The 26738-nt window shown below is 39.6% G+C and overlaps 1 long non-coding RNA gene across 2 annotated transcripts; it reads left to right on the top strand.

The window, feature by feature from the left end:
* Positions 1–7479: 7479 nt before the first annotated feature.
* LOC111097989 lies at positions 7480–26484 on the top strand. 2 transcript variants are annotated; one of them, XR_005366526.1, is made up of 4 exons: positions 7480–7541; positions 8701–10156; positions 14954–15020; positions 25768–26484. It is a non-coding gene; the product is annotated as an uncharacterized LOC111097989 (long non-coding RNA). The 2 variants fall into 2 exon arrangements; XR_005366527.1 differs by lacking the exon at positions 14954–15020.
* The last annotated feature ends 254 nt before the right edge of the window (positions 26485–26738 follow it).

Here is a 26738-nt window from a genome sequence, read left to right as displayed (position 1 = left end):
CTTGTCACTTGGTTTCCTGACTCACTGCACAAAGAGGGGGAGCTCTGGAAGCCAGCCAGGCCCTAGAAGTACAAAACAGTGGTGAGAAATGCCCTCTTGTACCACCGACCTTTCTTTGCCAAGAAGGACATACTCGGCTGAGGGTTAGACGATTGTTTCTCACTATTTCTTAGGAACTTTTCTGAACTTCAGAGAATACAGAGCAATGTATTCTGCTCTGCTGGGTAGAGGGGAATACAGCCAGGAGCTGGGTTCTGACTTCGCTCTGCTACCAGCTGCTCCTAGGATATTAGGCTTCCAAGTTCTTTGGGTCTTGGTTTCTATATCTTTTGATGAAAGGAATTTTTTTTCATACTGAGCTTCACAGAACCCTAGGATCCCTGGATTTCCCCTCAGGCTTAATTAATTTTTTAATGAATTTATTTATGTTTGTTTGTTTGTTTGTTTATTTTCAGTGTGTGAGTAGGGAAGGGGCAGAGGGAGAGGGAAAGAGGATCCTAAGCAGACTCAACGCTGAGCAGAGTCCAATGAGGGGCTCAATCCCACAATCCTGAGATCATGACCTGAGCTGAAGTCAAGAGTCAGATGCTCACCCGACTAAGCCACTCAGGTACCCCTTCCCAGACTTAATTTAATGAAGGGCAAAAATTATGAGGGTCAAAGAATAGGCTGATAGTCTGGGATTAAGCACATCCTCCTTCCCCCTGTAACACCCAACCGCTCCAGCAACCAAACCAGCTTGGCTGTGAATTTCTACTTTATATCTAGGAATTCTAATAACAGTTTTGTTTGATCTAGGGAGAAAACTCACTGCTGATCTTTTCTCTTGCTTTTAATCCACAGAACTTAAAGAGGTCCTTAAAGAGTCCCTTTGATCTCTGGTGCCTATGATTCCAGAAGATTCCAGAAACCCTAGATGGAATCCATGGCACTAATCCTTCTTTGTGGGATTTCTTTTTCTTTTTGGTCCCATGCCATACCTGATTTTATTAAACTGAGTGGGTTTAATGAGTGGGTGACGTGGGCATTGTGATGATCAGTGCTCACCAGGGAATCAACTCAAGAGTCACTTAAGCCTACTTATCAGAGGAAACTGGTCCATCTGATTCTGCTCAGTCTCCACCAGAGTTACTTGAGTTACTTCTTCTCCTCCATGTCTCCTCCTGCGCCCCCCCACTCCCTGTCATAGTGATGTCCCTGATGAACTACTTCAAGTTGCCTTCAAAGGCAACAGATTTTGTGCAGTGGACTGCCAGGGCATTTAAAGGTACAATTCCACTCTAAAAGGCATCATATCATCTCAAAACAAGATAATCCCTCTGACTTCTTTCTCTCTGTTCAAGGACAGTGTGCTGTCACCCTAGTATCAAGGGCAGCAAACAAGGGAGACCTCCTCCCAGGTTGGGCAGCAGTGACCACGTTCAGCCATGGTATCTGCTAACCGGAGAGGTGAGGCTCCTGCAAAGTGCAAGAGCAGACAAAGTTCTTTCTTTGACCAGAGGGAATGAAGGACTGAAGGGATGAGTGACTCCCATTGATTGAAAGATCAGTAGGCATCTTTCTCATCCATGTGGATAAATAATGGCAGTGCGTACAAAGAAAGACTTGCTATCTCTGTACATGTTGGAAAGACACAAATGGCACCTGCCCCAGTTTGTCAGCAGCAGCAGCTGCTGGGAAGTGCTGTCCTCCACATCAAACACCTTCTCTACAGAACACAGCCTGGCAGCCACAAGCACTGACCTGAGCCTGGACTAATGGGGTGCCCACACCACTCTAATCACTTCCTGGCCAGTAGGACATATATCATCATATGCAGTCCACAAGTTGGCTGTTTGGATTGCCACCAATAGAAAAAATACATATAGCTACCACCCATATATATATTTTAAAAACTCTGCCTATATATAATTAAAACTTACTTTATAATGCAACAAACGTTGCCTAAATTTCAGGAAACCCTATTAGGAAACTAAAAGTGTGATTCAATAAACTGCAGAAAGAAAGTCTGCTTTGGCAAAACCCAATTCAACAAATGAATTCATTTATTCATTTATTCATTTATTCAACAGATGTCTATCGGCTCCTGTTAGGCGCCAGACATTGTGTGAAGAGTTGCAGGAAATCCAGACAGAACACAGCTCCTATCCTGAATAGGAGTATGTAACTCACACACTTACATACACAAAAAAAATATAAAACTAATAAGAATGATGTAATGAAAGATATAAACCAAGCACTGTGGAAATTGAGAATGGGGAGGTCTTCTGTCCAAAGGATGGGTAGGATTTTTACAGGTAGAAATGGAGGATAGTATATTGGGGAGAAGAAAGTTTTCCCAATAGCCAAGGTTCACAACCTTTTGAGTTACATACATTTACTTTCTATTTAGGAAAATTACTTTACTATTTAGAATCCAATTTGACCACAGGGCGGGGTGGGAGTAGAAGGCCAGGGGAAAAAACAGAAGGCAAAGACTGAGGACTTTAGGCTTAATTCTCAAAGCAATGGAAAGTGATCCAAAACGAATAGTTATGTGATCAGAGCTGGGTATTAGGAAATTTGACCTGGTTCTTGGTGTGAGTGGGTTTGGGGAAGGAGAGAAGCAAAGGCAGGAAGGCCATTTTAGAGGACCCTGCAAGAATCTTGACAGGGAGATCTGGATCAGGAGTTGGCCATGGAAACAGACAGGAAGCAAGGGACAGAAGAACTGTTGCTGAGGTTGAATCCTCAGAACTTGGTTGTGGGCTGGCTGCCCGAAGCAAGTAATCAGAGGGATTGAACCCTCTACTCTGTGTCAGATGTATTTAACACAGACAAGTCAGGAAGAAACATATCTTGGGAAGCTAAAATTAAGTTTTATTCTGAGAAGTTTCTTAGAGAAATAGAATGTATGAACTGACCTGCCTTCTATTAATTCTCTTATCAAACTGAATTGCACTGCTGCTATCAGTAAAATAAAGCCTGAAGGGAAATGTGATTGGAGTGGGGTAAAGAAAATCCATGTACCCACTGAAGGAATGAAAAATGCTTTATAGGGACAGTCTATTCTGTGTGATTGGCCCAGATAAGAGAGTGCAGATTCACTTAATTAGTTTTTCCTGTTCTATTAATAACTTTTTTCAATTTTTCTGAGGTATAATTGATGAATACAATTGTAATTTATTTAAAGTGTACAATATGGGGGCACCTAGATGGCTCGGTAGGCTAAACATCCAACTCTTGGTTTCAGCTCAGGTTAGGATCTCAGGGTCACGAGATCAAGCCCGGCATGGGGCTCCACACATAGTGGGGAGTATGCTGGAGGTTCTTTCTTCCTCTGTCCCTCCTCCCACTCTCTCTTTCTAAAATAAATAATGAGTCTTTAAAAAAATCTCCATGTGAGTCATTAAAGTTGCTTTTAACGCTGCATGAAAATCTAGTTCCACTTATGTCGTTATGTCTTTTCTTCCTCCAAGATACAAATTTGTCTGCATATTTTATTCAGCCATAATTTGCAATAACTTCAAGATTTTTTCCACCTATAATATTTTAAGATCAATACAATCGAACTACTCTTAATGCTGGTGTGCTCTTTCTTGACCCATACCAGACCACAGGCAGGAATGTGTAGTGGTCTGAACTGGAAGAAAATAATTGCCTTTAATTTATAGGTTCCACTGTTAGTCTTGGAAAGTCAAACTTAACTTCATTTTTTTAAACTTCAAAGTCCAAAATGGCTGGAAATAGAACTCTTTTATTTTTAAAATTTTAAAAAAAATATTGTATTTATTTATTCATCAGTCACCATGGGAAGCCTGATGTTGGACTCCATGTCACAGCCCCAAGATCATGCCTTGAGCTGGAGGCAGATGCTCAACCACTGAGCCACCCAGGTGCCCCTGAACTCTTTTATTTTATGAGTAATTTTCACAGAGTTTTTCCAGAATAGCCATAAAATAATCTTTTTTACTCCCTTTACCCTCCCTCCACAAAATGTAAAGAAACTGATGACTAAATTCATCTATAGATATTTCAGAGATTCAAGTAAACAGAGATTCAGAAGGTCAGTCCAGACTACCTCCAAGACAGGAGGTGAAAGCCCACGGAAGCCTTGGGTCTCAGCATGAGAGGTTGCTGAGCAAAATCCTACAGGAATGAGCTAAAATGAGGGCTTGCAGGGCTGGAACCAAAGCCCCTGGACTCTTGGACTCCAGAGCATCCGCAGGCTGCGATAACCCCAAAAAATAATAAGACCAGTATGAAAAGTCAACCTCGCTGCTGCAGTACAGCGACGGATGCCAGGCACTGTGTATTCACAGTGTGATTTCGCCCTGTGCACAACAGCTCTGGGAGGGTGAGGGTGTGTTTTTCAATCTCATTTTACAGATAAGGACATCAAAGCCTCCCAGAAAGCTGCAAAGTGGCAGATTTATGATCTGGACCATTTGCCTGGCTCTACATTGTGCTGCCCCAGCAAGTTTTTCTCACACACTTCGAGAAGGAGGCCAGCTAGGAATCCAGGCAGCCGGCTGAGCTGTTCAGCTATTGATGGCCAGCAAACCGAGCCCTTGGGCATAAAACTGAGACTCTTTCCAAATTCTTCTGGTGAGGGGTTCTTCATTTTAGAAATTCCTACTTTTCCATGGCACCAGAGATTATTTTCTAATTTCTCTTGCTCATAACAAAATAAATATTTTTCTGCAGTTCAATGAAAATGAGATACACAGTTGTGTTGCCCTTCTGCTAATCCTTGTGTTTTTGCTTCCTTGCACTCTGAAGGCCAGCTTTAGAATGCTCATCCTTCCCTGTCACCCGCTCTCTCCGAATTTGCTTCCTGTTTTGATTCTTTGGTCACTTTACTTCTGAACTATTACATTTGGTCTTGTTATATCTGGCCTCAGCTCTTTAATCCTGAGACTCTTTGACACTTGACTTGTGCATTTCCAGGCTCTCTGCCGCTGCGTATTTAGATTTAACAATGCCTGCTTTGGGGTGCCTGGGTGGGCTCAGACAGTTAAGCCTCCAACACTCAATTTTGGCTCAGGTCAGGATTTCAGGGTCATGAGATTGGGCTCCATGCTGGATGTGGAGCCTGCTTGAGATTCTCTCTCTCTCCCTCTCCGTCTGCCCCTCCTCCCTAAATAAATAAATAAAATCTTTTAAACAAAATAGACGTAACAGCTTGTGCTTCAGAGTGCGTTGTTCATCACTCTTCCATCTTCTCTTGAGCTTTCCTTAGCTTGAAATGCTCTTAGTATTTTCCTCAGCTAGGACAGATGTGGACTACATCATGTAAATCATCACACATTCATCAGGAGGTTTCTTCTTGCACTGGGAGGCCAAGGGCATCTTGGCTGAGAGCAGGCTTTTGAGATGACCTTCCTTTCTTTCAATGTGTAGTAGATATGATTCCAGCCTCCTACCTTCCCTTGCTGCCATCGAATCCTAGTCTAGGGCCAATCAAATACTTTGTCTTCTGTCCAGAAGCATGTGAAATTTCTCTTTATCCTTGCAACTCAGAAAACTAACCAGGAGATATCTAGGAATAGACACATATTAATTTTTCTAACCCTGCCTGGAACTCACCAAACCTTTTCAAGGTGATAACTTCAGTTTACTTAAACCAAAACTTTTGTTCTTTGTTTTGAGAAATTTCTTCTGCTTGACCATTGCCCCAGTAATGAGATTCTCAATTTCATCTTTCATCCCTTTTTATGTTTTGACTGAATAATTTAGCCTCAAAATAGTGCTTGTTTGGCCCAGAGAGTGCTTGAGGGAGTGCATATCTATTATTTGTGTGTTTCATATTAAAGTTCTCTTCTGTCTCTTCCAGTAAATGAATGCAGTCAAAGTTAACCCAATTCTAAGTGTTCCCATGGCTCTTTATTGGGTTTTGTTTTGGGGGGTTTTGTTTTGTTTTGGCTGGTGGGTTCCCTAAAATCTTTAAGATTTATTTATTTATTTATTTATTTATTTATTTATTTATTTATTTATTTGACACAGAGAAAGAATGGTAGAGCACAAGCCAAGCAGGAGGAGCTGCAGACAGGAAGAAGCAGAGTCCCTGGGGATCCCCAGGTGGGGCTCAATCCCAGCATCCTAGGATCATGACATGAGCCAAAATCAAGAGTTGACTCAACCAACTGAGACACCTGGGTGCCCTGTTTTCTTTCTTTCTTTTTCAAATTCAAGTATAAGGAACATACAGTGTTATGTTAGTGTATACAAAGTATTATAGTGATTCAACAATTCTGTACATTTCGCAGGGCTCATCAAGATTAAGAGAATTTCTTTGTTTACTCTTGGCTCTCTCTTCCCCTGAGGGTTAGTCATGCTATGGAGGTTCATTAGGCAGAGGGAAAGCCACAAAGGATAAGTAGATGCAGGGGTAGAACTGTGATGAACAAGAGGACAAGCCGTGACTCCTTCCTTGGTCAAGGACCAGAGACGAGCTTCCTGCTCCCTTTCTTCTTTCCAGTAAAGGCTGGTGTTCTTCAGAGAGAGAGAGAGAAGGATGTGCTCTGTTCAACTGCCCCAGGGTATCTAGCAGTACTCCCTGGCCTACTTGGAGGCACATTGGCCAGTCTGTCCTCTTGAGTGGAGAGCTACGGATCTTTTCAAGGCAATCTCTCACTCTCAAATCCAATTCTTATCATATGATTCTTCCCCCATACTTCTCAGAAGCTGGTCTGGTTTTTAACAAGGGTGCCAAGACTATTTAATGAGAAAAGAATTGTCAACAAAAAGCACTGGACAGCTGGATAGCCATGAGCAAAGGAATGAAATTTAATGGGTACTTCATACAATATATAGAAATTAACTCAAAATGGATCAAAGACCTAAACATCAGAGCTGAAACTATAAAATTCTTAGAAGAAAACTGAGGGGTAAATCTGTAGTACCTTAGATTTGGCAATGCATTTAGATATAATGCCAAAAGCACAATCAATAAATGAAAAAAATGCAAGCATTGGATTTAATCAGAATTAAAGACTTCGATGCTTCTAGGGACATTACCAGGAAAGTGAAAAGACCACATACAGAACGGAAGAAAATATTTGGAAATAATATATCTGTTGAGAGACTTGCAGCTAGACCACATAAAGAGGTGTTAGTACTTCATAATAAACAGACAAAGAATGGAATTTTTAAATGAGTAAGTGATCTGAATGGACATTTCTCCAAAGGAGAAATGACCAATAAACCTGAAACGATGCTGGACATCATTAATCATCAGAAACATGCGAATCAAAACCACAATGAGATACCACTTCACCCTCACTAGAATGGCTAGAATAAAAAAATAATCTAATGATAAGAGCTGGTAAGGAGGTGGAGAAATCAGAACCCTCATACACTACTGGTGGGAATGTGAAACGATGTAGCCACTGGCAGTTCCTCAAATGATACAATTTAGAGTTTCCATTTGATCCAGCAATTCCAGTCCTGAGTAACAGCCTCCGTGGAAACAACCCAAGTATCCATCAACTGATGAATAGAAAAACAAAATGTGATATATCCATAGGATGGAATATTATTTGACCATACAAAGGACTAAGGTACGAATACTTGCTACAGCATGGATGACCTTAAAAATATAATGCTAAATGAAGGAACCCAGTCCAAAAGATTGCATGTTATATGATTCCACTTATATGAAATGTGCAGAATCGGCAAATCTTATAGAGACAGGAAACAGATTAGTGATGCCCAGGGCTGGTTGTAGTTGGGGGTTGGGGACAGTGGTGAGGGAGGATAGGGGACAAAAACAATAGCTAAAGGGTTAAAGTTTCTTTTGAAGTGCCGAAAATGTTCTAAAATGGACTGTGGTTGTGGTTGTACATATCTGTAACAATTGTAAAAAGCATAGAACTGTACACTAAAGGGGTAGAATATATGACATGTCAACTATCTCTCAATAAAGCTCTTATTAAAATATCCTATTATGAAAAAAATAATAATATTGCTAATGATATTATGCAAGGACAAAGATTAAAATAACACCAAGCCTGTGTAATCAATAAAAAGAAAAGCAGTGTTCTCAAGTCTTCCAAAATGGGCAAAATTACAATGTACACATTGATATACAAAGTGGTACAATTTGTTATAAACTATAAATATCATACATAAAACTAAAACTCCATGAAAATTTAAATTTGATCTAACTGTGGGGTTTCAAATCTAGCAAATAAGAACTCAGGATGCCCATTTAAATTTGATTTATGTCTAATTGCCTAAATGTATGCATACATTTAAATAAATGAAAAATATTGCATGGGAGACACCTCACTATAAAATTATTTCTTATTTACCTGAAACAAGTTACAATCACCAAAATTATATACCACTTTCTTTAATTTTATATCCCTGGTGACTCGGCTCTCCTTAATAGATCTTTGCTTTGCCAAATTTTCTTATAAAATTCCTGTCTACAGTCTATATTCCACTTACATTGTAACATACCATGTACAGTGGTGGTCACATTCAGCTCATTTTATTCTTTTGTTCATTCACATCCATCAATGAGAAGACATGGTCGGTATTAGCATTATAAGCCAGCGTGCTAAATATATACCAGCATAAAACTAAAATTCTGACCACTGTCCTCAAATTTCTTTTGTTGAAACACATATCATCTTTCATGGCATAGTTTGCTTTTATTCATATTTATATGTATACGTATGTGTATATGTATTTATATTGTATGTTTTTACGTAGGCTCCACATCCCTCATGCGGCCTGAACTTGCGACCCGGAGATCACGAGCTGCATACTCTACCGACTGAGCCAGCCAGATGCCCCCAGAGCTGGTTTTATATTCTTTCAGATTATGTTTCATCTTTTGATCAATGACCTTTAAAAGCATTGTCCACTGATATAAAAGAGAATTGTCCCTTTTTATTTCCTACTTCTTTGACGATACACGGGATTCACTTATTCCCGGGCTAGAAGAATATTTCGTAATATCCAGTAAACGAATCAAATTCTTCAAAGGATAACACTGACTTCAAAGCCAAGTTATAACAAGTGCCATAATAATGATCTACTTCCAGTTGGAATTTCTTTTCCTCTTCAAAAGTACTGTCGCCTTTTTCAGGAACAGCCTTGGGAACGAAAAGGATAAATCTATCATCGAGTCTCTCCTTAATGCACTCAAATAGTTCCTTCAAACGAGCGATGGAGCACAGTGAAAACATTGTAGCTCTTCTTTCACTTGCCATAATCCTTACTAAAGTGACTGACGGCTACGGACAAGAGGTCGGACAAGAAGTCGGCAGCTTCCACTGAGGACGCCAGTCCCGCCTTCCCGGCGCGCGGCTCCCCACAGCCTTCCTTCCAGGCAGTCAGCCCGCACCGGAAGCAGACGGCCCCCTGACCAGGCGGTCGCGAGGTCAGCAGGAGCCTGACCCCGCGTCGGTGACGTCATTTCCCCGCGTCGTCTGCGTCATTTCCCTCACGTCATCATTTCTTACCGCCGTTTTCTCGTCTCCCATCATCGCAAGAAGGTTGAGTACAGTAAGATAGAGAAAGAGGCCACGTTTACGTAAATTTTATTATAGTGTATTGCTATAATAGTTCTATTAGTAGCTACTGTTGTTGTTTTAGAGATTTAATATTTATAAGAGACCCACAGAGAGAGGCAGAGACACAGGCAGAGGGAGAAGCCGCCCGATGGGGGACTCGATCCCGGGACCCCGGGATCACGCCCTGAGCCCAAGGCAGGCGCCCAACCGCTGAGCCACCCGGGGGCCCTGGTAGTCACTGTTAATCTCTAACTGTGCCTAATTTACAAATTAAATTTTATCGTCCAGGTGGAAAAACCAAGGATTCGGTACTATTGGAGGTTTCCGACTGAAGTTCTTGCAATGTGTCTAAACCCCGTGGATGAGGGCGGGACTACTGTATAAAAAACCCAAACCAGAATTTGGGGGGCCTTTTCTTCATAATTAAAGTGTGATTGTATACTTTAAGTGATAGACTGAGAATCCCTTCAAATAGGTTTGTTAGGGAGCCTTTTTTTTTTTTTTTTTTTGAGAGAGAGAGAGAGATTTAAATAATTCTGTTTTGAGAGCTGTGTTGAGAGAAGTAAATAATGCCAGCATAGTCATAGTCTCTTCAATGGCCCAGTACAAAGAGTATAATGCTGCGGAACAGCATTGGGATAACTGCTGAGGTAAGAGAACGGTTTCATAACAATATCGTGATAGTTGTCAACAGAAAGAGCATCACGTGCTATTTGAATAGCATTATGCAGAGTGTGGGCAGGACAGCCAGTGCTTTCTATGGAACCTGCCTATGCTCTGAATCAACTTTTTCTGCACCTTTGCCCACACAACTGTCTGGTGTGTGTCAAAAGCAATACAACGTATCTTACCAACTCCAGGCTTATTGGAGAGTCCATGTTAAAATCTGCTAATGTTTATGAATTAGCATCTAGAAGGGATTCTACTCACAAAGGCCTTCTAAGCAAGCCTCTTTCACAAGGAAAATATTGCACAAATAAAAGGAAAATGTTTTCTGGTTGTGGTTGTTTGCATCTGTGGCTGTGCCGCAGAAAGATGAGGCGTTTTGATCTTTGATTACCGGTAGTAATGAATGCAGTTATTACACTTTTGATTATTGCTGTAGATTTTGTCCTGGCAATTGAATATTAGCTTGCAGTTTTGAAATCAGAAAATACTTCCGATAGCAGTACATTTAAAGACTCATTCAAGCTGGATGTCTAATGATACAGATGGTAGAAGGCCATTTTACAACCTCTGCTGTGATTATTTTATCTTCATCTGAATTTCATTAAATCAAAAAAGTGTCATTTTATCATTTTCTTTGGTACTAATTGAGGTAATCATACATGTTTTAAGCTCAGCTGCTAGTATATGCTGCTTTATATTGGGCAGTTTTTATATTGAATGAACAGTTGGGTATCATACAAAAACTTCAAAGGACTTTTAGTTTCTCATTTAATAAGTGTCTACCGTTCAGAAATTCATCATAAAACATTGTGTTTTAGGGATCCCTGGGTGGCGCAGCGGTTTGGCGTCTGCCTTTGGCCCAGGGCGCGATCCTGGAGTCCGGGGATCGAATCCCACATCGGGCTCCCGGTGCATGGAGCCTGCTTCTCCCTCTGCCTCTGTCTCTGCCTCTCTCTCTCTCTCTCTCTGTATGACTATCATAAATAAATAAAAAAAAAAAATTTAAAAAAAAACATTGTGTTTTGGCATTTGGGGTTTCAAATATACATAAATAAGACATCACCAATTTGCTATTACCAATCACTGCAAAATTTAAAGATTGAATTTGGTAATCTTATGGCCATGTCATTGCCATCAGGTCACTCACAAATCTAAACTCATAATGACCTGTAAACAGGAGCTGAAGGGTTGCAAGCTTGTCAGCTAACAATAAATGGAACCCATTGAACTCTGATGCAGGAAGGGTAAACTTTCTGTTTGCCTACAAGGAAGATCTATACAGTGGACCTTTGAACAACATGGGTTGGAGCTGCATGTGTCCATTTACAGGCAGCTTTTTAAAGATAAATATGGTATAGTACCGTAAATGTATTATCTCTTCCTTGTGGTTTTCTTTTCTTTTCTTTTCTTTTCTTTTCTTTTCTTTTCTTTTCTTTTCTTTTCTTTTCTTTTCTTTTCTTTTCTTTTCTTTTCTTTTCTTTCTTTTCTTTTCTTTCTTTCGTTCTTTCTTTCTTTCTTTTTCTTTCTTTCTTTCTCTTTCTTTTCTTTTCTTTTCTTTTCTTTTCTTTTCTTTTCTTTTCTCTTTCTTCTTTTAAAGATTTTATTTTTAAGTAATCTCTACACCCAACATGGGTTTGAACTCACAGCCCTGAGATCAAGAGTCACTCTTCCAAATGAGCCAGCCAGGCATCCCCTTTATAGTTTTCTTAATATTTTTTCTCTAACTTATTTTATTGTAAGATTGAAGTATACATAACATAAAAATATGTGCTAATCAACTGTTTATGTTAACAGTAAGGCTTCTGGCCAACAGTAGCTGTTAAGTTTTTAGGGAGTCAAAGTCATACAAATTTTTAACTACAGGGTCTAAACCCTGGATTGTTCAAAGGTCAGCTGTGCTTGTAAGACCTGTTTCCCTGAGAAAGCCAGAGTTGGTCTTACATAGGGTTTTGAGAAGCTTGACATTTGGGGATTGGTGGGCTTTCAGAAGTAGGAGTATGTAGAGATGGAAGGATCTTCAGCTGCATTAGTGTGTTCCCTGGAGGAAGGCTGTTGATGGCCAGCTAACCATGACATTTAGGAGCATGGCTACTGGAGTGAGGTCCTTTTTGAATGGCTGTTGTCTAGAAGCATGAGCCGTCACAGGCTGTTGACTTCAGGGACGGGGTTCAGGATGAGTTATCACTGAATGGCTTTCAGAAGCTGGGGGCTGTTACTGATTTGCTCACTTTTAGACACTTGGAGTAATAAGGCTGTTAAATAGCTGCTTGCCAGGAGCAGGGCCACAGGAGTGAGGCTCCAGCTGTTTGGCTGGTTTTCAGGGCATGTGCACTGATATAAAGTTAACTTGAGTTAACAGTGCTTTTTTGTTCACAGGTTGGGAATTTGGTCGAAGAATAGTTTTTTCTTGAGTACGAAAAATAACTACTTTTAATTCTGAGATCCCGCTGTTGGTCTCCCTGGAGCCAAAGCTCAGGAGAGACCATAAGAAATTGTTCAGATGTTGTGGATGGTTTTCAGCTGGTATTGCCATGTAAGTGGTGTAAGCACCAATTACTGTGGCAGAAAAATAGCTCTAACTGCTGAATTTTGTAATTTCTTTTTTTTTTTAAGATTTTATTTATTCATGAGAGACACACAGAGAGAGGTAAAGACACAAGCAAAGGGAAAAGACACAAGCGGGACTCAATTCCAGGACCCTGAGATCACGACTTGAGCCAAAGGCAGACGCTCAACTACTGAGCCACACAGGCATCCCTGAATTTTGTAATTTTTTTTTTAAAGCTGAATATAGGGCACTTAAAGTGTCATGACAAAGTCAATATAGGACACAAGGCAACATAATTAAGTACAGGCCATGTTTTGTATGTACAGGATAAGCGGCAACCACACCTAAATATAATATTCTAGCTGTAACAAACATTAAACATTTTACATAACAGTAAGAAGACTTGCTTTCAAAAATTTAAAAAAAGAATTAAAAATGTCAAATGGCCTGGGTTTCTTTAAAAACATAAATTATATTGAAAATATGCCTTTTTTCTCTATCTCATTTAATCTCCCCAAACTATACAGAGATAATTAAGATCTATTTTGTAAAAGAGGAGGTATTAGGTTTCTTTTTGTTGATGATGGAAATAGTTTCCCACTGAAAGATTCTTAAAATAAGGTCTGACTTTGCCATTAACCCCTTTGCTTCTGCTTAACTCTTTGCTTTACTAAAAACTGTGACTCTACCCTCTCTATTAGATCAATAAATACCACCAGGAGTGTGATTAACAGGTAGTGTTGCCTTTTTAAAACAGTAAGTTGAGAATTTCATATTTCTGTAGAATTTTCTTAAAATTCTATTTAAAATCTTTTTAAAAGAATTTATTTATTTATTTGAGAGAGAGATAGAGATAGAGAATGCAAGCTGGGGGTGGGGCAGAGGGAGAGGGAGAAAAAGGAAGCCTGACTCTAGGCTGGATCCCAGGTTCCTGAGATCATGACCTGAGCCAAAGCAAATACTTAACCAATTGAACCACCCAGGCACTCCAAGCAAAAGCATTTTTAAATGGGCTTCAATAAATCTCTCAAAGATCAAATCATGAAAATACTGATATAAATATGCTTGCTTCATTTTATGCTATATATAAATATTCTAGAATAATAGTTGTGGTCTAATTGAAATCTATTGTGAGACCTAACTATAGTTCCAGGAACCTGCAAGCCCATTCAGCCAGTGCTATAGAGCAGAAAGGATCCTTTTTTTTTCTTTTAAGATTTTATTTATTCATGAGAGACACACAGAGGGAGGCAGAGACATAGGCAGAGGGAGAAGTAGGCTCCCTGTGGGGAGCCTGATGCAGAACTCAATCTCAGGACCCCGGGATCACGACCTGAGCCAAAGGGAGATGCTCAACCACTGAGCCACCCAGGTGTCTGGGAGATCCTAGTTATTAATTAGGGAATCCTGTGCAGAACAGCTGGGCAGATTGGCCCATCTCCTTTCTCCCACTCACACAAAGCAGTGGCAGCAGCTCTTGACCTCCATGATGGACTCTCAGTCTGAAACATCAGAGCAGTACCCCCCACAGCTGCTGACTCATGAGAAAGAGAAAGGACTCTCACACAGAAGACACCGGTTGGGACACCTCCTTCAGCCACATTTCCTGCCCCACCCCTACAAACCCTGAAGGCAAGATGTAGGGAACAGAAGCCAAATCCACAGACGTGTATACACAGAACCGTAACATAGATACAAAGATAAGCCACATAACCAAGATTCATCATTTGAGTAATACTGGGAAAGAAAGCATCAACCCCAACAAAAAAATCAACAGTTGAAGAAAAGATTCCAAGGTAGTTCTAATGAATATCTTTGTATAATTAAAGAGGAATATAGATATATATTCATATATAACAAGATGTGCGATTATGAATAGGAACAATTCTTAGAGATAATCATAGAAAACATAAAAACTCAGTAAATAAGTTCTATAGAAGAATGGACAAAATTGAAGATTAAATGTTGATAAGATCTAGATGAAGAATTTGCTCATAACCTAGCATAGTATGGAAGTTCTGATGTCTGCCTCAGGGGAGGGAAGGTGGGAGGGAAGGTAGGGAGGAGGTGCCAGAGGGAGGAAGGCTCCAGAAAAGTCTTTGAAGAAAGATTTAAGTAAAGAATGGATAAAAATAATTAAATAAGCCTTTAGTAGATACTAGCAAGTATTAACACATTTTATGTATTTATTCACAGACCTTAGTGTAACACAACCTATTATCCTTCTCAGGTAAATAGACAAGTCAAATGACCAGACTTATGAAGGAGTAACAGATAAAACGAAGCATTTTGGAGAGGTATGAGCAGATTCTGTCAAATTGTGCCTCTATGACCTATTGAGAGGCACTGAAGTCTAAGTACATGTGGGGAATGAAGGCTTTATTTGAACAGGGAAAATGCACAGGTCAGATGAGATGAGACAAGGGGTATGTGTTGTGCAAGAACAGATCCTAAACCTTGAGTGTTCACAGATAAAACGGTTATTTCCTAAATTTTGCCCCTTTGTGTTGATGATCTCATTCTGTACTTCTGTTTGATGAGTTCTAGCATATTCTTCTTTCTTTTTTTTCAAGAGGATTTTATTCTTTTTATTTTAAAGATTTATTTATTTAAGAGAAAGAGGGAGAGAGAGAACAAAGGGAGTGGCCAAGGAAGAGGGAGAAGCAGACTCCCTACTGATTGATTCTCTTGCCCACCTTCATGATGGGAGCATTACATTCCATTATTATAGCCTAATAGACCTTCCCTCTACTGTTGTGTCCTCTGCTCTTCTACACTGTCACCCTTCTTACCAATGACTCAATTATATTCAAGTATATTAAAACTTCCAAATATCTGATTAGGTAAAACCATCAGGAAAATACTTTTTAAAAAAGATTTTTAAAATTTATTTTATTTTATTGGAGTTCGATTTGCCAACGTATAGTATAATACCCAGTGCTTATCCTGTCAAGTGCCCCCCTCAGTGTCTGTCACCCAATCACCCCATCCCCCCGCCCACCTCCCCTTCCACTACCCCTTGTTCGTTTCCCAGAGTTAGGAGTCTCTCATGTTTTGTCACCCTCTCAAATTTTTCCCACTCATTTTTTTTATTTTAGAAAGAGAGAGAGAGTATAAGTGGGAAGGGCAGAGGGAGAGAGAGAGAGAATTCCAAGCAGGTTCCATGCTCAGCCCAGAGCCCCACACAGGACTCGATCTCAGGACCCTGAGATCATGACCTGAGCCAAAATCAAGAGTCTGACACTTAGCCACTCAGGTGCCCCAGGAAAATGCAGGGTTTTTTTAAAAAGATTTTATTTATTTATTCATGAGAGACAGAGAGAGAGAGAGGCAGAGACACAGGCAGAGGGAGAAACAGGCTCCGCGCAGGGAGCCTGACGTGGGACTTGATCCTGGGTCCCCAGGACCAGGCCCTGGGCCGAAGGTGGCGCTAAACTGCTGAGCCACCCGGGCTGCCCGAAAATGCAGTTTTTATACGCATCTTAATACTTTGAATTTAGTTCAGTATAGGTATAGGAGTTTACCATTATGTGCTTTACCATTTATAAACCTTAATTTATAAACAATGAAGAAAATAAATGATCAGAAATACTGCAATCCTTATACATAATGTAACTCATCACCTATCAATGACAATATTTGTGAGTTAACAGATATAATCTTCACATTACTGGTGATACATTCACATTTATTGGATAAAGTGGACAGATTAAAACCGGACTCAGCTGTTTTTTAGGAGAAAATAGCTAAAGCTTTGTTTTGTTGTGCTTTTTAATAAGTAAGCAAATACGTAAGCAGATAAAAGCAAAACAAAGAAAAAAATTGAAGAAGAATCCAATTTTGAAAAATCTGATAAGGAGAAAACATAGAAATAAAGTATGGGACTTTACATATGAAGGATATTTTTCTGTTTTGAGGATATTATATAGAATTTTATGACATTGTAATTTTAAATCCAGTGTTTCTTTAAAGAAAATAGTAAAATGGTAGAAAAATAGAACATCTGAGTGGGAGAAATAGAAGAAACATTTCTAGAGCCAAACATTTATCCATGAAAGTGTCACCATGCTACATTATTCTGTGGACAGATTATCCCAAATCTTCAAGGAACAGATAATTCGGGCCAGAGAAAGTGATCCAGACATATACAAAGATGAAAAGTTCCCTGTTTCATTCTTTAAAGCTGGAATAGCATCACCAACAATAAATAACAAACAAACAAAACTATACCCAACTTCAGCTGGGTATCCAGCTGTAAAAAGCACGAATGAAGTATTAGCAAATAACATGCATCAGTGTATTAGCAAATAGAGTTTATCTTAGGAATGCAAGGATGACTCCATATTAAAAGATACATTAATGTTATTTACAACAGTAACAGATCCTAGAGAATGCATTTTATGATCTTGAGGTGAGAAAAATATCACTTGACTAAGACTCAAGAAAGCCATTTTGGCAATGCATGGAGTAAAAGGTATTCTCTCATCCTTTCAAATGGATTTGGTTTGTTGTTGTTATTTCTAAAGATTTTATTTATTTATTTGACAGAGAGAGAGAGAAAGAGAGAGAGAGAAGCACAAGCGTGGGGAGTGGTGCTGCAAAGGGAGAGGGAGAAGCAGACTCCCTGCTGAGCAGGGAGCCTAATGCAGGGACTCCATCCCAGGACCCCAGAATCATGACTGGAGTGAAGGCAGATGCTTAACTGACTGAGCCACTCAAGGCCCCTTCTTTTTCTCTCTCTCTCTTTTTTTTTTTTTTTCTTGTTTTTGGGTCAATTTGTCTGAATCTATTAACACATTATATGTGCATACTTTTTGAATCACCGACTGTACTTCTAGGAATCTATCCTAAAGAAATACTCATCGAGGGGAGGGGTTGAGGGGATGGGGTAACTGGGAGAAGGACATTAAGGAGGGCACAAGATGAAATGAGCATTGGGTGTTATATAGGACTCATGAATCGCTGAACTCTACCTTTTTTTTTTTTTAAAGATTTATTTATTTATGATAGACATAGAGAGAGAGAGAGAGAGAGAGAGGCAGAGACACAGGAGGAGGGAGAAGCAGGCTCCATGCCAGGAGCCTGACGTGGGACTCGATCCCGGGAGTACAGGATCGCGCCCTGGGTCAAAGGCAGGCGCCAAGCCGCTGAGCCACCCAGAGATCCCCCTGAACTCTACCTTTGAAACTAATGATACACTAATCTTAAAAAGAAAAGAAATTCTAGGGATCCCTGGGTGGCGCAGCGGTTTGGCGCCTGCCTTTGGCCCAGGGCATGATCCTGGAGACTGGGGATCGAATCCCACGTCGGGCTCCCGGTGCATGGAGCCAGCTTCTCTCTCTGCCTGTGTCTCTGCCTCTCTCTCTCTCTGTGACTATCATAAATAAATAAAAATTTAAAAAAAAGAAATTCTAATTACACAAATTCTCAAAGGTGTATAGTTCAATGAGGTAATAGTTTGAAAACTTGGGCACTTTGATTCAGTTTTTGCAATATCCATTCCATCTCTCTATTATTGAAAGCTGCAGAGCAATTTGGGGAACTGACTCAGGGTCACATAGGATGCCTGAATGGTCTAAGAGCAATCCCGACCCCACTGAAATTGATGGGTTCAGAAATGGGCAGGTGGCCCAAATTTAGTCAATCAGATGTGAGGTATCTTTAGTGAAGATTTCTGGGAAAGTTCTTTTTCATTCTGGAGAACTGAGGGCAGCAAATCTCTTTCTCCATTTGACTGTGCAAATAAGAAAGCATGTAGCTGTGTCAGTTATTTCATATGTGCAGAGGTAAGCCAGCCTTGGTATGAAATCGATGCTGAGAATGGAAGGGCAGAGAAATGGAAAGGGCTGGCTTTATGATGGCTTTGTTGAGCCAATACATCAATACATCGGCAAGAAAGCCTGCTTTGTCTCTCAAATTGTGGTTCTGTGAGCTAAAAATGTCTTTATTGTTAAAGCGGTTTGAGTCAGAGTTTCTGTCACTTTCAGCTGAAGGTATCCTTATTGATGTAGTGTACACTGAAGCACTGTTAGGAATAGAGGTAACAGCCAACCAACCTAAATGCTTCTAAGCAGAGGAGTGCTTAAATAAATTCTGGTATATTCCTTATGGTGGAATATTAAGCAGTCACTAAAATAAGGTAGATCTCTGTGTATGGATTTGCAAAAGTCTTCAAGACCTTAATAAGTGATTGAAACAAATCTTGAAACAATACATCTATGTAATCCCATTGATATTTTATAAAATATATATGTGGCCGCCTGAGTGGCTCAAAGGCAGTTAAGTGTCTGCCTTTCGCTCAGGTCAGGATCTGAGGGTCCTGGGATTGAGCCCCACATTGGGCTCCCTGCTCAGCGGGAAGTCTGCTTCTCCCTCTCCCTTTGCAGCTCCCCCCTACTTGTGCTCTCTCGGTCTCTCTCTAATAAATAAATAAAATCTTTAAAAACATAAAAAAATTATATATATGTAAACATTTGTTTTCAAATGCCTACAAATAGAACTGTTAGGACACATAGCTCTGGAGAAGAAAGTGGGAGTATGGGTATGGAAATGCAAGATCCCACTTTTATGTTTTATTTTTCATCATTATGTGTTTTTAAATATTTTACAATGTGATTGAAGCCATACATTAATCTTGTGTTTAAGAAAATGTACAATTCAGGAGTGCCTGGATGGCTCAGTCGGTTAAGCATTTGACTCTTGATTTCAGCTCAGGTCATGATCTCAGGGTCATGAGATCAGCCCTGGGTGGGGCTCTGCACTGGGTGTGGAGACTGCCTGGGATTCTCTCCTTCTCCCTCTGCCCCCTTTCAAAAGAAAATGTACAGTTCATTATACTACACCAAACTGCGTGATTCTTCTAGCAATTCTACATCTTTCATAACTTTCAATAAGACCTCATAAGTTTGTAAAAACATTAATTTTTTCCCCTTTTTTAAAATAAATGATGACAGAGAACACTGGTGATATTCAGCACATTTGACAATCACTGACACTTCTCTCCAGGAAAGATTCCATGCTGGAATTTAAATAAAAGCTTTAAAAAAAATAAAACTCCATGCTTTCTAGAAGTACAAGTGTATAACTACAGGATCTATCTTTTATCTATCTATCTATCATTGGCTTTGATCCTAATGTATAATGCTGTAGGCTAGGGAAGACATGGCTTTTCACATCTATGGGCTGTTTCACTGGTTCATAGTGTAAATAAAACCAGAAAACACTATGAACCAAAATTATCATGTAAAATGTTCCAGGGCAAGTTGGAAGTGTCTAGCTAATTTTAGGAATAAATGATTTCCAACTTTCTCTGACACTAGTGAGTGTTTTTGCTAATCTCATAGCTAATTAAGAACTAGCATTGAGGCCACAGCAAATGTGACTTTTTTGGGTCCCATTTCAGGGTACCATGGCACTAACTGCATCCCTTAGGATGTCATAGTTGCTTTGCTAGTTGTAATAGTTTACATTGCTTGTAATACATCTTACATAAATAAATTCAGCAATAAATCTCATACATACAACATGGAATCTCCTATTGATTCTATTCTCTGGAGGAAACCCAACTAATACACATGTCCATGATGTGATGGGCCCTTTTATTCAACGTTAAGCAAAACAAAGGTAGATTTACAGTTTAGTATTGGGAGAAATGGTAAATAGGTAAGCAGTATGTATTTTCAAGTGGCATGTACTGAGAAGAAAAACGAACAGGTTATTGAGTGGAAATTATAGGAGGGACCTAATTTAAACCAGGTGGTGAGGGATAGCCCCTCTAGGGAAGTGATGTATAAGATGAAGCATGAAATGGCATCGGCATTTAAAAATGCAGACATGGGGCAGCCCCGGTGGTGCAGCGGTTTAGCGCCGCCTGCAGCCCAGGGCATGATCCTGGAGACCCTGGATCGAGTCCCACGTCGGGCTCCCTGCATGGAGACTGCTTCTCCCTCTGCCTGTGTCTCTGCCTCTCTCTCTCTCTGCCTCTATGAATAAATAAATTAAATTTTTAAAAATGCAGACATGGGGATCCCTGGGTGGCTCAGCGGTTGAGCGTCTGCCTTTGGCCCAGGGTGTGATCCTGGAGTCCCAGGATCGAGTCCCACATCGGGCTCCTTGCATGGAGCCTGCTTCTCCCTCTGCCTGTGTCTCTGCCTCTATCTCTCTCTGTGTGTCTCTAATGAATAAGTAAATAAATAATCTTTTTAAAAAATAAGAAAAATGCAGACAGTCCTTGGCAGAAAGAATAGTACATGCAAAGGCCCTGGGAACAGATGAGTGTTTGGCCTCTTCCTGGAATTACCAGAAGACAGGAAAGTAATCAGTATTCTGATATCTCCCCTGGAATTCTGATACTATACCTATCATTCATTCGTTTGACATATTTGCATGTGTTTGTGTAACTGGATTTTTTTGTTTCTCTCCTCACCACTAAATAAAAGTTCCATAAAGGCAGGGATTTTGTCTGTTTCCCAGCTGTGTCTTCAACTATGTTGAAAATTTCCTGGTACTTAGCAGGTATTCATAAATATTGAATGAATGAATGAATGAATGAATGGTTAGTACAGTTAGAACTATTGCAGGAGTTCAGACTTGGTTAAAGTGGAGGTGATGAGGATGGAAAAGAGTCAATGGGTTTGAGGCAACTTTTGGAGTTTGTCAATAGCACTGAATGACAGGTGGGAAATATGGTATAAAGAAACAGAAGAAGTCCAGTGGTTCACAGATTTCCAGCCTAAACAACCAGGTGGATGGTGATACCAGCGGCAGAAATGGGAGAGCCTACAGGGAAAATATGTTGGTATTTCCAAAACCTGGCCTGAATGCTTTATGATTATTTGATAAGTGAATGGATGAAATGGTGAATTTAATTTCCATCACTGTATTGAGCAAAAGGCAGTTGCCTTAATGTTCACTGATTTTCAAGTCCTTATTTTATGTTTACTTTTTCTTAGTGTGTTTTTTTCTCATAAGTATTCATCTTTAGCTCCCTCTAGAAAAAAAGATTGTTTTTGGTTCTTTCATATTATAAAGTAAATATCTTAGTAGTATGGAGAACTGTGTTTGGATGAGTTTAAGGGATTTTTAGCTACAGTGAAATCTAAGGAACAGGAAAATCCCACATGCCACCTGCTACCAAAAATACTTGTTGTCTGTGCAATAAGCACAGAATGTTATTTGACTATATCATACTTATTCTCCCATGGATGTGCAGTGAAGTTTTCCAGAGGTCAAATGATGAGTAGTATCACAACAACTGAATGCAGCAGATAGGAGGATCCAGCTTTCTCCTGTCAAGCTAGATATTAAAGAGATTTTCAAAATATAAAACAATGCCACTCTCCTCATTATGTAATTTTTGTTTTGAAAAACACAGTTTTCATAAAAATTTTATGTTAACACATAATGCATTTTCTATTGTTACTTTAAAATAAATTCATAAATGTCTTTTTAAAATATTTTAATTTCAAATACAGCAAATGTCAATAAATATAATTCACATACACAAAGGCTGTTTGGGTGTTCAGTTTTTTTAAAGAACAGGGGAGGTGCAGAGGGAGAGGAAGTGAGAGTCTTAAGCAGGCTCTACACTCAGCACAGAGTCCCACCCAGGGCTTCATCTCATGACTCTGAGGTCCTGACCTGACCTGAAATCAAGAGTTGGATGCTTAACTGACTGAGCCACTGAGGCACTTCATGTGTTCAATAATTTTTAAGACAGTTTTCTTGAGCCAAAAAGTTTAAGAACTATTGTCCCAGATTTATTTTTCCTTGATAAAAAATCTTAGGGGATTGTGATGGTTCCTGATCTGCTGTGCATTCCGGATCCCTGTGATTTATAACCAACCAAGCTTGACCAGGTGGAAAAATATACTGTTGAGACTTTGGTGAAGCCCTTTGTCTATTCACAAGTAAACAGTGATGGTTTCCATGAAGATTAAGTAAAAAACTGGAAAAACAAGCTCTCAGAATTCCATTCAAGTAGCCAGTCTAGTCAACACTGAAAAAGGAACAGATGGGGCATTATCAAAACAAAGATGTTTTAGGCATGCATAATATGACACAGTAAAAACAGCATTGTCTTGAAGCGAGCATTCTTGGAGATAAGATTTCTATTTCCTGCTTTCTGTTTCTTCCTGGGAAAAATCAAACCTCTGGGCTGTAAGTTTCTCATCTGAGATTTATATTGGAATCTAACATTCATTCATTCATGCATGCATGCATATATTTATTCCTTTTTTCTTTTTTTATTCAACAAATATTTCCATATCTCCTTGAGTCAAGACACATTAAGTACTGGAGATTATGGAGGTAAATAATTTAATGTCTGACACTGAGGTTTTCACAAGCTACAAGGAAGATAAATGTATTTAAATTATTTAAGTTACTCTGACTTAAATCAGTTCCCCATGTCCACAACTGTTTATCTCTTCACTAAGTATTTCTTCATAGCCCTTATCATCACATGATATATTATATGTTTCTGTATTTATTTGGGGGGGGGATACTTATTATCTTCCTCCTCAATAAACTATTAGTTTTAGGAAGACAGGGACTCTGTCTTGTTGACCAGTCTTCTTCCTGGCACATGGGTGACATCCAGTAACTATTTGTTGAATGAATGAAAGAAAAAAGGTAAAAAAGATGGTACAGGGGAAAGAAAGAGAAAGAAGGAGAATGCATAGGAAAAGAGATCGATATACTTTAAAAAATATTTATTTATTTATTCATGAATGATGCAGAGAGGCAGGGACATAGGCAGATGGAGAAGCAGGCTCTATGCAGGGCGCCTGATGCAGGACTCTATCCTAGGACCCCAGGATCACCACCTGAGCTGAAGGCAGGTGCTAAACCGCTGAGCCATATAGGTGCCCTCAAATCAATATACTTTTGAGAAAAGAAGAGTGAGTTGATATTATTTGAAGTTTTAGAGAGACAGAAATCTAGTGTTCCAGGCAGAGGGAAGAGCAGGTACAAAGGTATAAAATGTGGAATAACATCTAAATGTAAGTTGTTCAATAAAGACAGCCGGAGTTTGTGATCCGTAGGGCAGGGAGAGGTGTGTAGAAGAGATGGGAAGCTCTAACATTCTATGAATCTATTAAGAAATGAGTGGCTTTGTGCCACCCTTCTACATGACTACCAACACAGGGTGGGCTTGTCTGTGAACGGGATTGATAGATATAGTTTTTGTGTGGGAAGGTTGTTAGCCATAAAAGGAAGAAACTATTGTTTCCCTTCTCCACACACTCAATACTTCACTTCTAGTCACTGACTGTATAGTTTTTTCTCACACTGACCAGTTCTCCAACAGATGTTGTTATCCTATAAATTTAACCCCATTCTGGAATGGGGTTACTACATGGAATTACTGTCAGATCCCACAAATAAAGGGATCAGCCCCACAAGACTATCCCTTCACTCCAGACTCCAACTGCAAAGCTTGGTTGTCACCTGTGCTTTGGATTGACTGGCTATAAATTAGAGGTTCCCACAACATCCTCCTCAGGTTTGATAATTTGCTAGAATGGCTCACGGAACTGAGGAAAACAGTTTCACTTATGAGGTTGCTGGTTTACTGTGAAAGGAACCGCTGAGTATAAGAGATACATGCATAGGGCAAGATATCTGGGAAGGAGGCAGAGTTTCCATGTCCTTTTCATTCATACCACCCTCCCAGCACTTCCACGTCTTCACCAACCCAGAAGCGCTCTGAACTCCAAGTTTCATACTTTTGAGGATTTTTATGGTGGCTTCCCTATTTAAGTATGATTGATTAAATCATTAGCCATTGGTGACTAACTCAGCCTCCAGCCCCTCCCCCTCCCTATTGGTTGGAGGGCAGGCTGAAAGTTCAAACTCTCTATTCACAAGGTTGATTTCCCTGGCAATCAGCCCCCATTCTTGTTATCTAAAGGCTTTCCAAAATTGACGTAAGTCAGTAACGTAAACTGAGACGTGGTTGATAGGGGATCCTCGTGAAAAACAAGACACTCCTTTTTACCTTTATGTTCTGGAGCTGTTTCAGTAACTAGTACAAAAGAACAAAAGGTACTCCCTTTTCTCTGATTACCTAGGAAACTACAAGCAGTTTAGAAGCTGTGTGTAGGAGAGGAAGACCAAATTTCTATTTTTCAGAAATCACAGTATCACAGCCATCATCTAACAGTGTTGATAACACTATTATTATGATTATGGCTAATGTGTACTGGGTTCTTACTAGGGAAAAGCACTTGACGTACATTATCTCATCTTCAAACAACTCGTGAGTTAGAGACTATTATGAATTTCCGTTTTATAGATAAGGACATTAATGCAGAGAGGGTCTATGGGACCTTCTCAGAGTGAGTTTGACACTTTGACAGCTGAACTATGACAGCCAGCTAATGTCTATGAAGGCTCTCAGTGATCTTTACCTCCAGCCATTCCCACCCTTCTTTACTCCCATATTAAAATCAGAGCTGATTTGATTAAAATAAATAGAACATGGTACAAGTGATGGTGTATGACTTCAGAGGCTGAGCTTAAGGAGTTTGTCACCATCATATTGAACGCAATCTGAGAAGTGTTGAAAGCAAAGAATTTTGTATTATTTGTTATGACAAATAAGGAGACAGGGAGATAGCTCTCAAAACAGTGTCCCCATGAAGTAGTACAGGAAGACATATTCAATGTATTAGCTGTGGGGGCAGGGAGCTTGCACAGGCTCTTTGGTTCAATTGTGCATGCTTAGCATATCAACATGCTAGCACACACATCAGGAAAACTCTGCCTATAATACTAAGGTGGAGATCTTAGCATTATAATGAGCTAAAAGTAACTTCAGGACAACTCTGGGGGGCTTCTACACATCCTTTGCTCTAGTCCAGCTCACACTGGTTCACATGAAAGGTTATCAGGTGAAATACCTAGCTGGGTGTCTCATTGACTGGAACTGTTGGTTCTGCAAAACAAAATAGATTCCTTCCCTGCTTTAGTCCCTTGCTTCCTCCTTTCTGCTGATAGCTCTCAACCTTCTTATTTGAGTAACTTCCCATTGCATTCTAGTTAACAACTGTAGCTTCAACCTTGATCTTCTACTCACTTGATGAAACCAGCTGCTATTCTGTGAAGACACTCAAGCATTTCTGTGAAGAAGAACTGAATCTCCCATGAAAAGCCAGCATCAACCAAATTAGTCACCTTAGAAGTGGATTTGCAGCCCTTGGTCAAGCCTTCAGATGACATCAGCCCCAGTGGACATCCAACAGCAACTTCATGAGAGACCCCAAACCAGAACTGCCCAGCCAAGCCACACCTAAATTCCTGACCATAGAAATACATGAGATAATAAATGATTATGGTCGTGTTAAGCTACTAAATTTTAAAATAATTTATTATGTAGAAATAGATCATTTATACAATTGGGATCAGAATGCAGATTTGTCTGACTTAAAAAACAGTTCTCTTTTTTTTTCTCCCTTGCTACTTTTACTAAAAAATAGCTTGTATTACTGAGCATGACTCAAACAGTTGCCCCAGGAGTAAGGTATGGAATCCAGGAGAGTATTTGACTCGAAAATTCTCAGTATGCCCCAGTTAGAAAGCAACTTCCAATAAAAGGCTGTTTTTCTAATTTCTAATTAGGATTACTTTTTTAAAGTTTCAAGGGGCCATCTTGAGTATATAAACTTTTACTGAAGTAGATGATAATTTTAAGTGTTCACTTAAACAATTTCACTTATTAAATCTGCTGTACATATTTTAAGTTGATACTATGTAAAATAATTCACTGACTTAGAAATGTTATTTAACAAATCAATAAACCATTTTATTGACATTCTCCATATGCATCCTTTACATTCTTGCTACTAATATCCATGGATCAACAGCATGGGCATGCTCTGAGAGCTTGTTATAAATGCAGAATCTCAAGCTCTGTCCCAGACTGCCTTGAATCACAATGCATTTTTTTTTAAAAAGAGAAATATATTTATTTTAGAGAGAGAGTAAGCAGGGGATAGGTAGGGGCAAAGGGA

This window comes from Canis lupus, chromosome 11 (genome assembly GCF_011100685.1).
Source record: "Canis lupus familiaris isolate Mischka breed German Shepherd chromosome 11, alternate assembly UU_Cfam_GSD_1.0, whole genome shotgun sequence".
Lineage (NCBI taxonomy): Eukaryota > Metazoa > Chordata > Mammalia > Carnivora > Canidae > Canis > Canis lupus.
The sequence above is the reverse complement of the archived record's forward strand: the minus strand, read 5'-3'. Positions and strand labels throughout refer to the sequence as shown.